The following is a 14,848-nucleotide window of genomic DNA, read 5'->3' as shown; positions in this document are numbered from 1 at the left end:
ACTGAAGAATTCATTTATATGACGTTCTAGGAAAGAATGGAGAACAGAGCAGTGATTGCCAGGGGTTAGGGGACTGGGTGACAACGAAGAGGTGGCGTGAGGGAATTTGGCGGGGGGACGGGACTGATCTATATCCCCACGTGGTGGTGGTGACCCCAATCTATGCATCTGGTGAATTTCATGGAAGTGTATACCCAAAAAACCCCAACAAAACTGTAGCTAATTCAAAAACCACAACCCGGCTATACATTAGAAAAGAGTTTTGTTATATTTCACCCAGCATTTCCAGATGCTCGTAGCAGAGGAGTTTTCAGGTTATCTGACTCCACCCTCTTGCCGGGGCTGGGCGACTTCCTGGTCCTTTGAACTTTTTATCTCCTGGGCGCTCTTCCTCTCTCCAAGCCAGCCACCCATTCCCACGTCCACGCCCTGGATCTTACTGCCACCGGGAACTGCTCTACCTCCAAAAAATGTATGCCATAACTCAGACAACCCACTCTCCAGGCCAGGGGTTCTCCAACGAGAGTGAGACTGCCCCCAGAGGGCATCGGGCAATGTCTGGAGACATTTTTGGTTGTCATGCCTGGGGACCAGGTGACAGCCCCCACGACAAAGAATTGTTTGGCTGCAGACGTCAAGAGAGCCAAGACTGAGAAACCAGCTCTAGCTTGTCCTTGCTGCTTCCAGTGCCTTGTTTCCTTAGACTCCTTTGAAACCCTTTCAACCTAACCCAGACCACCCTGCTCTGGTCTTCAGTCCTCTTTCTCCAGCTTGCAGCTCGTGGTCCATCACCTCAACTACCCCTTGGTGAATGTTCTCGTCTTAGTCAAGACCCCTTTAATTACGGGAAATATAAAACAAATCAAAATAGGGAATTTATTGGAAGAACTTAAAAGTAAAACAATGGTGGCTGAGTAAGAGCCAGCATTTATTGAGCACCCACATGGGCTGTTCCTCATCTTCAGTCACCCTTGGAGGTGGGTACCATCCCATCCCATTTTACAGATGTCGTATGGAACCCACAGGCAGGAAGGACTGCCACGCTGACCCAGAGTTTGAAATCGGAAACTGGAGAGACCGCAATGCAAGTGGCTGTTCTCCACGCTCAGTCCGAGTCCCCCGCTCTCCTCCTTCTTGTTCCCTGCAGAGCCGCTCTCTTCTCTCTGTAGACCCCCTCGTGCCACCTGCTCCGGAACGTCGAATGAGGGCTGCCAGCTTACACGGCCCTAATTCGGGAGACCAGCAGGGTACAAGTGGCATTTCTGATTGGCAAATTCAGATCCCCTGTTCAGCTGTTTTTATAAATTAATAGACTTTACTTTTAGATCTACAGAAAAATTGAGTGGCTAGTACAGAGGGTTCCCGTATATATCGCCACTCCCCACAACTTCCCTATTATGAACATCTCCTATTAGCGTGGTACCTTTGTAACACTTAGTGGAGCAATGTTGATAAGCTGTTATTAACGGAAGTCCGTAGTTTACATTCAAGTCCACCCTTTGCCTGGTACAGCTCTGTGTATCCACCGTTACAGTATCATACGAACAGTCTCGCCATCCCGGAAGTCCCTTATGTCCCACCTGTTCTTCCTTCCCCGTTCTCCCAAACCCCTGGCAGCCACTGGTCTTTTCACTGTCTACAGTTTTATCTTTTTACAGTGTTACATAGTTGGGATCGTGCAGTATGTGGCCTTTTCAGGTATGCTTCTTTCACTTAGTAATATGCGTTTGAGTTTCCTCCATGTCTTTTCATGGCTTGATAGCTCGTTTCTTTTTCAGGGCTGAATAATATTCCATTGTGTGGATGTGCCACAGTTTGTTTGTTCCTTCACTCAGTGAAGAACATCTTGGGTTGCTTCAATTTCTGGAGATTATGAATAAAGCTGCTATAAACATTTATTGCAGGTTTTTGTGTGGATGTAAGTTTTCAGCTCAATTGGGTAAATACCAAGGAGCAGGATTGCTGGATTGTGTGGTGAGACTATGCTTAGTTTGGAAGAAACTGCCAAACTCCCTACCAAGTAGCTGAACCACTTTGCCTTCCCGCCAGCAATGAATGGGAGTTCCTGTGGCCCCACATCCTCACCAGCATTTACTATTGTCTGTTTTTTGGATTTTAGCCATTGTAACAGGTATGTAGTGGTATCTAATTGTTGTTGTAGTTTGCAGTTCCCTAATGACACACGATGTTGGGAAGTATTCTTTTCTCTTCTATTTTCTGAAAGAGTTTGTGTAACATTAATATTATTTCTTCTTTAACACATATTAGAATTGACCAGTGAAGCCATCTGGGCCTGGAGTTTGTTTGTTTGTGTGTATGTGTATATGTGTGTATTTGAGAGAAGTTTTTCATAATGAATTCATTTACTCTGATAGATATTGAGCTATTCAGATTTTTATTTCTTCTTTGGTGAGTTGTAATATTTTTTGTCTTTCAAGAAATACGGCCATTTTATATAACTTTTGAAATTTCTTGCAATAAAGTTGTTTGTAATACATATGTATATGACTTGTATTCCAAATAAATAATCTTTGTAATTCAATGAGAAGACAAAAATTCAGTTAAAAAATTGCCAAAAGATTTGAACAGACACTTTGCCAAAGGAAGATATGTAAGTAGACAATAAGCACGTGGAAAAATGCTCAGCATCGTTAGTCATCGTAGAAATGCAAATTACAGCCACAAGAAACTATTACACACCCTCTTGAAATGCTAAACTTAAAAAGACCAACAGTACCAACTGTTGGTGAGGATGTGGGGCAAATAGAGCCGATCCATTGCTGGTGGGAATGTGAAATGGTGCAGCCACTTCGGAAAAGGCTTGGCAGTTTCTTATGGTTAAACATACACCTACCCTTTGACCCAACCATTCTACTCCTAGGTATTTACCCAAGAGAAATGAAAATATTTGCCCACAAAAAGACTTGTATATGAATGTTCATAGCAGCTTTATTCATAACAGCCAAAACCTCAAACCAGTCCAAATGTCCATCAGAGGAGAATAGATAAGTAAATCGTGGTATTTATCCACTGAATTCATATAATGGAATACTTCTCAGCAATAAAAATGAGCAACTTCCTGATACATCCAACACCCCGACTGAATCACAAAAACATTCTGCTTCGGGGCTGGCCCCATGGCCGAGTAGTTAAGTTCGCGCGCTCCGCTGCAGGCGGTCAGGGGTTTCGTTGGTTCGAATCCTGGGCGCAGACATGACACTGCTCATCAAACCACGCTGAGGCAGCGTCCCACATGCCACAACTAGAAGGACCCACAATGAAGAATATACTACTATGTACCGGGGGGCTTTGTGGAGAAAAAGAAAAAAATAAATAAAATCTTAAAAAAAAAAAAAGAAGAGAAGGTTCTGTTTCTTTAAAAAAAAAATTCTGTTTCAATAATATGAAGTTCTAGAACTGGCAAAACTGATCTAAGGTGAAAAAGTCAGAAGTACGATTGCCTCTGGGAAGAGATGAGAGGGAACTCTCTGGGGGTGATGGAAATATTCCGTATCTTGACAGGTTGTGGTTACAGGGCAAGATCCATTTGTCAAGACTAATGGAATTTACATTTACAATCTGAGAATTCCAATATATGTAAATTTCACCCCAAAAGAACTGCAACTAGACGTTGAACTCCTGCTAGTAGGTTTGATTTCACGTTGGAATGGCTTAGGAATTTTGAAGCTGCCTTCCATGTATTCTAGACTTGAGCAAATGAGTACATCTATTGAGGTTAATGGGAGTCAGGTCTCTCACTGTTGGGGAAGGGAGTTACAAATATGGAAATGGGGAGGCATCTGTATGAACTCGTGGTCTTTGATTGATAGATAACATGGAAATATATATAGTGCTATGTGAAATATATGTGTATGTGTGTGTTACATATATTACATGTATTTTCTGCCATGTCTACCATGTCTGCTAAGCTAGCCTAGAAGCAATGATACACCAGTGCACATGAGCACACCTGGTGCCAAGACCCTGCTTTCTACATCCATTCACCACCAAAAGGAAGCCGGACTCCTTAGGGATCTGATTGGTCCTAGGGCTGGGTCAGGGAAAGTACAAGTTGATCCTAGGATTTCTTGGGGCTTCAGAAAGTAAGAAAGTATTCAAAGAATCTCAGGATCGTGTCCAACGGGGCAGGAGCCAGCTTGAAGGGGATGCCACTGGCCGAATCTGGGGCAATTTGAGAATCAAAATAAGTAAGAGTGGCTCTATAGACTGGATGTTTGTGTCCCCCCAAATTCATGTGTTGAAACCTAACCCCCAATGTGATGGTATTGGGAGGTGGGGCCATCTGGAGGTGGTTACGTTGTGAGGGTGGAGCCCTCGTGAATGGGATTAGCGCCCTTATAAAAGAGACCCCAGAAAGCTCCCTCACCCTTCCACCAGGTGAGGACACAGCGAGAAGACGGCCTTCTCTGAACCAGGACCTACAGAATCTTTTTGCACCTTGACCTTGGACTTCCCAGCCTCCCGAACTGTGAGAAATAAATGTTTGTTGTTAAGCTACCCAATCTATGGTATTTTGTTACAGCAGCCCGAATGGACTAAGACAGTAGTAATGGATTGGAACTCATTAAATAAATTAAGAACCTTTGAGCCCATACCGATATAAATAAATCAAGAGATGAGTAAGTAAATACATTAGACTGGAATGTAAACTTAAATATGTAATTGGTGGTAATGGATTGTAGCCCGTTGAGTAAACCAAGAATCCATAAATCTATCTATATCCATATAAAATGAATACATACATACATAGAAGAGAGGGTTAAACGTAAACTGATAAATACAGAAAGAATGATGAAGTTAGAAAATCATCAGTGGATTCTAAAACTAGCAGGTAAAAGCTTCCTATGAAACAGGATACTTTCATAGGCTCAAAGTGTTTCTCTACAAATCACTTATTAATTACAAAGGGGAAAACAGTACCTTGGCATGTCAAACGTGGCAGACACCACTTTAACCAAGTCATCAAACCTAACACCCCCAATGTTGGGACAAACAGCGTCACGGGCTTCTTGATATGATGCACCTGGAAGCACATCGCTTCTGGATATTCTTGCCAAAAATGCATAACTTGAATCTAATCATGAGGAAACATCAGAAAACCCAAATTGAAGGACATTCTACAAAGTGAGATCATCAAAGACAAAGAAAGACTGAGAAACTACAAGCCATGACAACCAAATGCAATGTGTGATCCTGAGTTGGCTGCTGGACCAGGGAAAAATCAGCTATTACAAAATAGTATTGTATCACTGGTAAGTTTCTTGAATTCGAGAACTGCACGGTGCTCATGTAAGAGAATGACCATTTTGAAAACACACGTTGAAGTATTCGGGGGTACAGAGACATGATGTTTCCAACATACTCCCAAATGGTTCAAAAATAATATTTACGTATATATATATATGTATAAACAATTGATCCTCATTATTCATGAATTCCATATTTGCGAATTCTTCTCTAGCTAAAATTTATTTGTAACCCCGAAATCAATACTTGGGGCCTTTTTGTGGCCATTCAGGGACATGTGCATGTGCAGAGAGGTAAAAATTTTGAGTCATCAGAGGACATGGTCCCAGCCAAAGTCAGAAGCTGATGCTCCAGCTTCTTGTTTCCATTCTCGTGCTGTAAATAAGTGTCCTTTTGGCGGTCTATTTAGTGCCACGTTTTTTGTATTTTTGTGCTTTTTTTTTGGGATTTCACTGTTTAAAATGGCCCCCAGGCCTAGTGCTGAAGCGCTATCCAGTGTTTGTTAAGTGTGAGAAGGCCATGACGTGCCTCATGGAGAAAACACATGTGTTCGATGAGCTTCCTTCAGGCGTGAGCCACAGCGCTGTTGGCCATGGGTTCCATGTTAATGAATCGACAATATATCTTAGTAAGGTGTCTTTAAACAGAAACACACGTAAAACAAGGTTGTGTGTTGATCAGTTGATGAGAACGTGGTGACCAGAGGCTGGCAGGAACCCAACCCTGTATTTCCCCTAAGAGCAATGATTCAGTGTTCACACCAACTCTGTGACTACAGCCAATAAGGAGAATGTAAATGATTGGTGAATATGAGTAATGGGTACACGGGAATTTTTTGTTCTAGTCTTGCAATTTTTCTTTAAGTTTGGAATTATATAAAAAGAAGATATTGCCCAAATAATTGGATCAAGTCACTCTTGGCTTCTCGTTGTAGTTGGAATAAAATCCAAGGTCTTCAGCAAAACTTTGAGAGTCATATGTGATCCAACATCTGCCCTTTCTCCAACTCCATCTCTTGTTGTCTCCCCCTCACCCACCACCCTCCAGCATCCACGGTCGTCTGACCCTTCCTAGGAGGACACACTAAGCTCCTTTTCACCTCTGAGCCTCTGAATTCACTTGTCCTTTCGCTTGGATACCTCTATCCAAGTTCTTTGCATGGCTGGGTCCCTCTCACCCTTCAGGTCTCAGCTTACTCTCGTCTTGGAGAGTATGGCCTTGGCCACTCCATCGAAGGCAGGCATCCTTCAGCATCATTTGCCTCCACGGTGGCCACTTTATTTCTTCCACCCCCTTCTCACATCCCTAATTGTTTTGTTTCTTTGTTTAGTTGCTGAATGTCCATCTCCCCCCTTAGGCTGTAAGCCTCACGAGGACAGGAACCCTGTCTCTCCCATTCGCTGTTATTTCCCCAGGGCCTGGTGCATAGTAACATGGGTTGAGATGGAGAATGAGAATCTCCCTATGAAAGAGATTGGCTAAACTTGGGTCAGAGGGCCATGCCTGGCCGTGGGGGCAGAGTCCTGCCAGAAATAAGCCCTGTGGAGGCTGAGGGCATGGTTTTTAGAGATGAAAGGTCATGAATTGGGCAGACCCCACAAGAGGTGCCTAGTCCAGCCCTTCCTGCCCTTGCCCACTGTGCTTTCAGCTGCCTGCCTGGCAAAACCGCAGAATCCAGCTGCCCGCCTCTTTGTTGCCTTCACAGAGATGCCAAGGGTTGACGGAGGCCATCTCACAATGGCGTAGACGGTTCTACCACAAATTTACGATTCCCTGCGTCTTCAGACTCTTTGAGAATGGCTCCCCGTTTTCCTAAGCTGCTCTCTCCTTCTCCACAGGACGACCTTCTCCACTCTCCTCAAGTTGCTCATCTCCCACTCTTAGCTGATCTTCTCAACTCCTGCTTTACGGAGAAGCTGGACGCCGTCAGAAAGAACTCCCTCGCCCACCAGCCACCAGACATCACATGTGTCTGCATCTGTCCACATGTGACGTCCCTCCCTCCTCCCTCCCGAGGCCACCCCTCCCTCCATACTCCAAACCCACCCCCTAGACCCCCTGGGGATCTGCTCCTTCTTTTGCATCCTCTCTCTTCTTTACTTTCAACCTCGTCCTCTCCATCGGGCTTGTGTTGGCTTAAGTTCCCCCAAAAGCAGACCCTAAAACAAAGATTTGGGGGAAAGTAGTTATCTCAGGAAACCGGCAGGGAGGGAGAATGGTCGGGAAGGAGAGTTTTAATAAGTGGGTTACTGCTGGGGGTAAGTGGGGCTCCTTCTTGTGGGTGACGGCCTGAGGAACCGTGTGGAACACGCCCAAGGATCGTCCCACAGAGAAGAGGCTGACCGTTTATCAACGGACTCCTCCCCTGTGGGCCGAGCGTTGCCCTGGACATTGCTTCCCCAGCACTCCTAGACTGCAGCTGCTCTCCAGTGGTGCCAGAGAAATTCCCCAGGAAGATGAGACAGGCCACAACTGGAGACGGGGAGAGGTCAGTGGGCTACAGGTGGGCTGAGTGCAGCAATGGCGTGTGCGCGAGGCTCCTGCCCAGCCACAAACGCAGACACTCACTAGCCTCTCCCATTAAAAAAAAAGGCTTTTTCCTAGACCCCATCACTCCCTATTACCTGCCATCTCCTATTCTTCTAAGCCAAACTTCTTCAAACAGTTGCCTACCCTCTCTGACTCCATTCTTCCCCTCTGCTCTCCGACAGCCCTCTCAGTCAGGCACCCAGTGCCACCACTCCCCTGAAACTGTACTTGTTACATCGGGCCCTTCCTTGTCACAAAAGTCAGTGCATATTTACGCTGTCCAGATTATCTTCATTTATCTGCTGTTATCCCTCTTCCAGCACATGGCCACATCCTCCTCCTTATAATATTTTCGTCTTGTCACTTCCGGGAGGCCGCATCTCTTTGGTTTCCTCCTACTTCTCTGGAAGAGGCTTCTTGGTCTCCATTGTGCACTCATCTGCCTCTGCCCAGCCATTAAATCTGGACCTTCCTGAGCATTGGTCCTGGACCCTGTTCTCTGTCTACACCCTCCTGCTGGGTCATCTCATCTATCACCAAGGCCATTCTTTGGTCATCCTCTTTGTGTGGAGAGAGAATTGGCCCTAAGTTAGAACATACATGGGCTCATGGGCAGTAGTGAGCGGTTTGGCTGGCTGATTAGTGGCCCGGGAGGAGAAAGTTTGGAAGATTGGGGACAAGCGGGTGGAGGCAGGGGGATGGACACATGGAAGTGGGCACGAAGCGCGAGGATCTTTGCACTGCATGTTAACATCCACCAGCGAGCACCCACACAGAAGAGGCCGCAAACCAACGAGTGGGCCAAATGACCCAGTCAGTTGACACCCGCCACCCCAGTGCTGGTGCCCTGGGCATGTGAGTAGAGTAGCCAAGGTGGCAGGGACGGAAGCCATGTGTGGGCCAAGCAGCGTGGACTCCCAGCTACCAACACTGATCCAGTGACTGCCTCGCCCAAAGTCCAACCTGCAAGCAACTAAGACCAAAACCGGGTCCCCAATAAGGCATCATCCCCCAAGGGGACCAGCTGGCCACTCGGTGACAAGTTGACTACTTTGGACCCTTTCTAACCTGAAAGGCCACGTTTCATTTTGACAAGAATAGGCACATTCTGGGAATGGGTTTGCCTTTCTGCCTGCATGGCCTCAGCTTCCACACACCACGGCTTACACAGGGATCCATCGGCGCGGGATCCCACAGAGTGTTACATCAGACCAAGGACCCACTTTACAACCAAAGGGGTGCAGGAGCGGCCCCATGGCCATGGGATCCACTGACGTGTCACAAACCGCTCACGCTAGAGTTGTCAGCTGACATGGTGGAGTGATGGACAGGCCTGCCGAAGGCACAGCTCAAGAGTTGGGTTGGAGGTGATAACTTCGTGGAGCTGGATGCCGTCCTGCAGAAGGCACTCTATACTGTAAATCAACGACCTCTCCATGGAGTTGGGTTCCCAGTAGGAAGCAGACAGGACTTCAGGAACCAAGAAGTGGAGGCAGGAATAGCCCCGCTTCCGTCACTCTCAGTGACCTGCTTTGTCCTCCCCACTCTGCCACTCAACTCTGCAGGGTTAGAGACCGCGGTTCCCAACGGGGGACAGTTTCTACCAGGTGACACAGCAAGAGGCCCACTGAACCATAAGCTATAGCTGCCACATGGGCACTTTGGGCTCCTTGTGTCCGGGGACCAGCAGGCAAGAAGAGGCGTCGCCATCTTGGTGGGGACGGTTGTCCCTGATCATCAGGAGATAGAGCCGCTGTACCACAGTGGGGCAGGGGGTGCACGTTTATTACCAGGTAACCCACTGGGGCACCTCTTGGTATTCTCTTGCTCATTTTTTGTGATAAATAGACAAGGCAGAAGGACCTCAGCCTGAGAAGGACACGGTGACCAGGGATGAGAGCCTGGGTCACATCGAGACTGGCCCAGCAGAAGTGCTGACTGAGAAGACAGTAAACACCAGTCATGTCCCCAAGAGCCGCTGCAGGGGTGAGGGCTGTGGCTCACCCGCGGACATTGCCTTCTAAGTCTCCCCTGGAAAGAGGTCTGCCTGAATGCCACAGACGCTGCTCCTTATGTGGGGAGGGGGCTCCAAGCAGTAAAGGGGTGGACTGTGATGTGCGCTCCCTGGCACCACTGGGACCTCCTTCAGGGATGGAAGACATTGCCCAGCTGTGGGGGTGCTGTTGGCAGGCAGCCCCCTTTGGGGATCGCCTCAGCTGCCCCGCCCAGGCTCACCTCTCTTCCAGGGTGGCTGGCATGCATGACAGACCCGTATAGGGGTGTGAATGCTCAATCTTCTCACCCATTTTCAGAGCTCCCCACGGGGCTTGCATCACAGATCAGCTTCTCCTTCTGCCCAATCTTGCTTCCTTCCATTGCATTCTCTTCCAACGGTGTTGATCCCAAGAGTGGTCTCTAATCAACCTCCTGCATGTTCCTCTCTGCCTCAGAGTCTCTTCCCCTGAAACAACCACGCTTGAGAAATGCTGTAGCATCATGACAACTTTCTGCCACATTCATGATGGCAGAAAGAACCTGGTGGGAAAAAATATGGATGTTGATAACTCTGAGTTGAAAGTGATTCAGCAGAGTGGGAAGAAGGGTTGGAATGCTTTTCCACTTTGCGGCGGACGTTGGCAGTGCCCATTCATACCTCCTCAGCACCCACTGCCCCCCTGCCTGCGGACGCTTCCTGCTGCATGCGCCCGCACCTCTGCCCGAGGCTTCCCATCTGTGGGAGGCTGCGTGCTGGGCAATTAACAGGCCCAGGGAGCAGCACCTATTCAGTGACCCACAGGAGTGTGCGCCAGGAACCTGGCCCTCCTGCCTCTCAGGTGGGATAACTCTGAAGCCTGTCACATGCTGTCGCCCAGAGCCCCCAGCAGGGTTGAGCACAGTTGCCCACCCACAGCAGTAAGCAGATCATTAATGCACCCAGTTCACCAGCTTGTTCTCGTCCCTGTCTCACCTGTCCCCTGCAGGGGCTTCCTGGGGTCACCTCCTAAATAAACGATGGGCTCTCAAATCTTTTTCTCAGGGTCAGCTTCTGGGGGCCCCAACCTGAGACAGTACCAGACATGGTCCTGGGAAGCAGGCCCTCAGGATGGGATCATTTGCCAGCCAGAGGGTCACCAAGGACCCACTGCTGAGGGGAAGTAGGTGGTGATGCCTTGAGCCCACTGTAGCCTCACAATGACTGAGACCCTCACCATTGGGGGTCGGGGTGGGACGGGGCCCAGGTGGAAGGGGTGCACCGGCCCGAGCAGCTGCTCCAGCACCTGAGTGACATGGAGGCCACAGTATCTTTCAGGACAGGAGAGATGACTGGTGGGGGTGAACTGACAGCAGACACAGGCCTGCAGCCAACTACTAACCCAGGGGGTCTGTGTGAGCCCGAGGCCCCAGACAGCCTGTAAGGGCCCCATCTTCCACAGCCGGGGGCAGAATGTGCTAAAAACTGAGGCCCCACGTCTGATTGTAAGAGAGTCCTTGTCATAGAGAAGGCGGTGTTCGCAAACCCACAAGCACAGTGCGATGCCGGCACTCGGCACCTTATCTGCATGGCCGAGGGGACAGTGCACCGGCTCCAGATTGCGGCATGCCTTGGATTGAAGCCGGGCTCTGCCCCTAAGGCTATGTGACCTCAGGCAAGTCCCTCTGAGCCTCAGTTTCCCTTTCTGTAAATGCGGATCACCGTGTTCCCCATCAGAGCCTTTCCCAGTGTGTGGCACACAATGGAAATTCAGTTAACTGGTTGGTGTTTTTTCTCAATTGTAGTAAAATACACATAACAAAATTTACCATCTGAATTATTTTTAAATGAACAGTTCAGTGGCATTAAGTACATTCATATGTTGTACAACCCTCCTCACCATCCATCTCCAGAACGCTCTTCATCTTTGCAGACTGAAATTCTGTCCCCATTAAACAAGAACTCCCCACTCTCCTCCCCCAGCCCCCGGCACCCACCGTCCTACTTTCTGTCTCTATGAATTTGGCCACTCTAGGGACCTCCTATAAGTAGGCTCATACAGGCTCCGTCCTTTTGTGTCTGGCTCCCTCACTCAGGGTCATCCGTGTTGTAGCATGTGCCAGAATTTCCTTCCTTGTTAAGGCTGAATAATATTCTATTGTGTGGATAGAGCACACTTTGTTTATCCATCCGTCTGTCGATGCACTTGGGTGCCTTCCACCTTTTGGCTGTGGTGAATAATGCTGCTATGCACATGGCTGTACGGTTTTATTATTTTAATTAAATAAGCAAATGTTTGCAGAATGCAGCCTCAAACCAAATACTGGTGCCTCCCCCGATGCAGCGCCTTTGCCCTTAAGTTATATTTCATCGTTGGAAACTCTGTTTCCAGAGGGGATGACGAGGAAACGCAGGAATTGGATGGCGTGGGCCAGGAACTCCTACCTCACCTGGCACCAGCAGCTACTGGTCCCCATGGAAGGAGCCTGGGTCTCACGCAAGAACTCCACACAGGATGGTCGTAACCGCTGCTGTCCCCAGCTCGTGCCCTGTGCCCAGCATCCTCCCTGCCTCGCCCGGGGGCAGCTGGTTTTAATTTGGAAACAACTCTGTTTTCTTTTCTTTGCTGCAATATTTTTTTCTCACTTCCAGGAAGGGTTTAAAGCTTCAACTCTGCTTTTCCTCTTCTTTTTCTCTTCCTTTCCATTGCTGAAAATTTCAGTCTAAAAGCCATTAGGAGAGTTAAGGTGGGTGCCCACACACGAGAGGGGAGCGACAGTGGGTGTCTGCTTAGCAGGGCAGTGGGTTCAGGGCAGAAGGAGGGTGCCTGTGTTGGGAGAGGCCCGATGTGGGGTGTGGGAGCCTGATGGGGTGAGGAGGGCACCCATGCAGGGGAGTAGAGGGTGGGCCAGCACAGGGGGTGAGAGCCGAGTGAGATGGGTGTCCACACAGAGGAGTGGTCCAGCACCCGGTATGGGGGCCCGAGCAGGCAGAGGACGTCGTTCGTTGTGGGGGCAGCAGGCAGTGGCAACAAGGTTGGTTACAGATGGGAGGTTTGACCAAATAAGTACCTTTATTAACTGCAATAGGAGCCAAGTTTTCAGCTGTTGGAGAAGGGAGTTACGAATATGGAAAGGGAGAAAACCCAAAATGAACCTGGGATGTTGGATGGGAACTGGGTTAAAACCTGTGTTTATACATAGTTAGATATAGAAATACAGATGCAAGTGTGCATGTAAATACATATACTCCACGGAGAGGGCCAGGAAGCAGTGACACCACAGTGGCCCTGAGCACACCTGGCACCCGGAGCTTGGCTCACCCCAAAGGAACCAGAGCTCCTGGGAGAAATGACTGATTCTGGGGCTGGCGTCAGAGAACAAGAGACAGAAGTCAGTTTGAAGAGGTTGCCTCTGGCCCAATCTGGGGCAATTTGGCCATCAAAATAAAGAATGATGAAGTGGGTTGAATGATGTCCCCAAAAAAGATGTGTCCGCGTCCTCATCCCCGGCCCCTGAGAATTTGACCTTATTTGGAAAAAGAGTCTTTGTAGATGTAATTTTGAATCAAGGATCTCGAGATCATTCTGGATTACCTGGGTGGGCCCTAAATACTATGACAAGTGTCATAAGAGAAAGGAGAGGGGCATTTGACACAGAGACACACAGGCAAGGCCTGGTAAGGATGGAAGCAGAGACTGGGGTGATGCGGCCACAAGCCCAGGGACGCCTGGAGCCCCCAGAAGGTGGAAGAGGCAGGAAGCACCCTCCCCTGGAGCCTCCGGAGGGAGCGGGGTCCTGCCCACACCTTGATTTTGGACTTCTGGCCTCCAGAACTGGGCGAGAACAATTTTCTGTTGTTTTAAGCCACAGGGAACTAATACAAATGAGGAGACACGGCCACCTCCCTCTGGGCTGAGCCCTTTCTGGGTTAAGTGACTCTCCCTGCTTGGGCTAGAGTCCTTTGAAGGAGATAGAGCCTGTGAGGAGTCCGGGCCTGGGATCAGTTCTGCCTTCAGAGGCTCAGAAACAGGATGCTGGGGGCTTGGACCAGCGGGGGGCTGTGGCTGCCAGAGGCACTAGCTGCACAGGAGGGACCTGGGCCTGGCCTGCAGAGCCACTGCATGTCCTGCTCCGACACTCTGGGGAATCGGTTGCCCCCTCCAACCTCTGGACGCATCGGCACGTCCCCCGGGCCTTCTCCTCAGAGACCTCCATCGCTCCAGCAAGTTCTTGCCGGTTCCCCTGGCAACTGGCTGCCCTAAAGTGAGCCCTAATCTGGGCCGCAGTTGCCAGAGGGTCCAGTCTCCTGAGGGTCCCCGCTGAGGCCTGGGCACCGCCGTGGGCGAGGCCTGGGGGCGGGGGAGTGGAATTTGTGCCTGTAGATTGTGAGGACAAAGGAAAGGAAGATTCTGATTCTTTGTTGCTTAGCCTTTCGGCTGGCTCCCTGGGGGCTTGTCCCCTTGTTTCTACTCTCTGATTAAAGAACAAGAACAGTCACACAGAGATGGTCGGAGCCCCTTCTCTCCCCCTCGGTGAGCTAGCTTCCTCCCGGACCCGAAGGCCTTCTTGAACCTCTAGGGACCCCCAACTTTGAAGCCAGGGTCTCTGCTCCAAATGCCAGGGCCAAGGCCCCAGTCAGTCACCTTCTCTGCCTGGCCACCCAGAATGCTCTAGAGGAAAATAATCTCTACTTTTTTTTTTTTTTTTTTTGAGGAAGATTAGCCCTGAGCAAACATCTGCTGCCAATACTCCTCTTTTTGCTGAGGAAGACTGGCCCTGAGCTAACATCCGTGCCCATCTTCCTCTACTTTCTATGTGGGACGCCTACCACAGCATGGCTTGCCAAGTGGTGCCATGCCCGCACCCGGGATCTGAACCGGCGAACCCCGGGCCACTGAAGCGGAACGTGCGCACTTAACCCCTGTGCCACCGGGCCAGCCCCTCATCTCTACTTTTGACTTGCCACCCCTAGGACTTTACCCGGGGACAAGCCAATACCCCAGCGTGTATCTGTGAGGTATGACCAGGGAATTCAGGGTGATGAGATAGAGCAAAAAGATGACTTTGCACACAGCAT

At 49.2% G+C, this 14,848-nt stretch overlaps 1 long non-coding RNA gene across 1 annotated transcript; it reads right to left on the bottom strand.

The window, feature by feature from the left end:
• Positions 1–6,580: 6,580 nt before the first annotated feature.
• On the bottom strand, positions 6,581–10,968 carry LOC138916760 (uncharacterized). Its single transcript, XR_011424144.1, has 2 exons — positions 10,766–10,968; positions 6,581–10,332 (listed from the first exon to the last, which is right to left on the bottom strand). It is a non-coding gene; the product is annotated as an uncharacterized lncRNA (long non-coding RNA).
• Between the last annotated feature and the right edge of the window lie 3,880 nt (positions 10,969–14,848).

Source organism: Equus caballus, chromosome 12, assembly GCF_041296265.1.
Source record: "Equus caballus isolate H_3958 breed thoroughbred chromosome 12, TB-T2T, whole genome shotgun sequence".
NCBI classification, from domain to species: Eukaryota; Metazoa; Chordata; class Mammalia; order Perissodactyla; family Equidae; genus Equus; species Equus caballus.
This window is presented reverse-complemented; position numbering and strand designations above follow the sequence as displayed.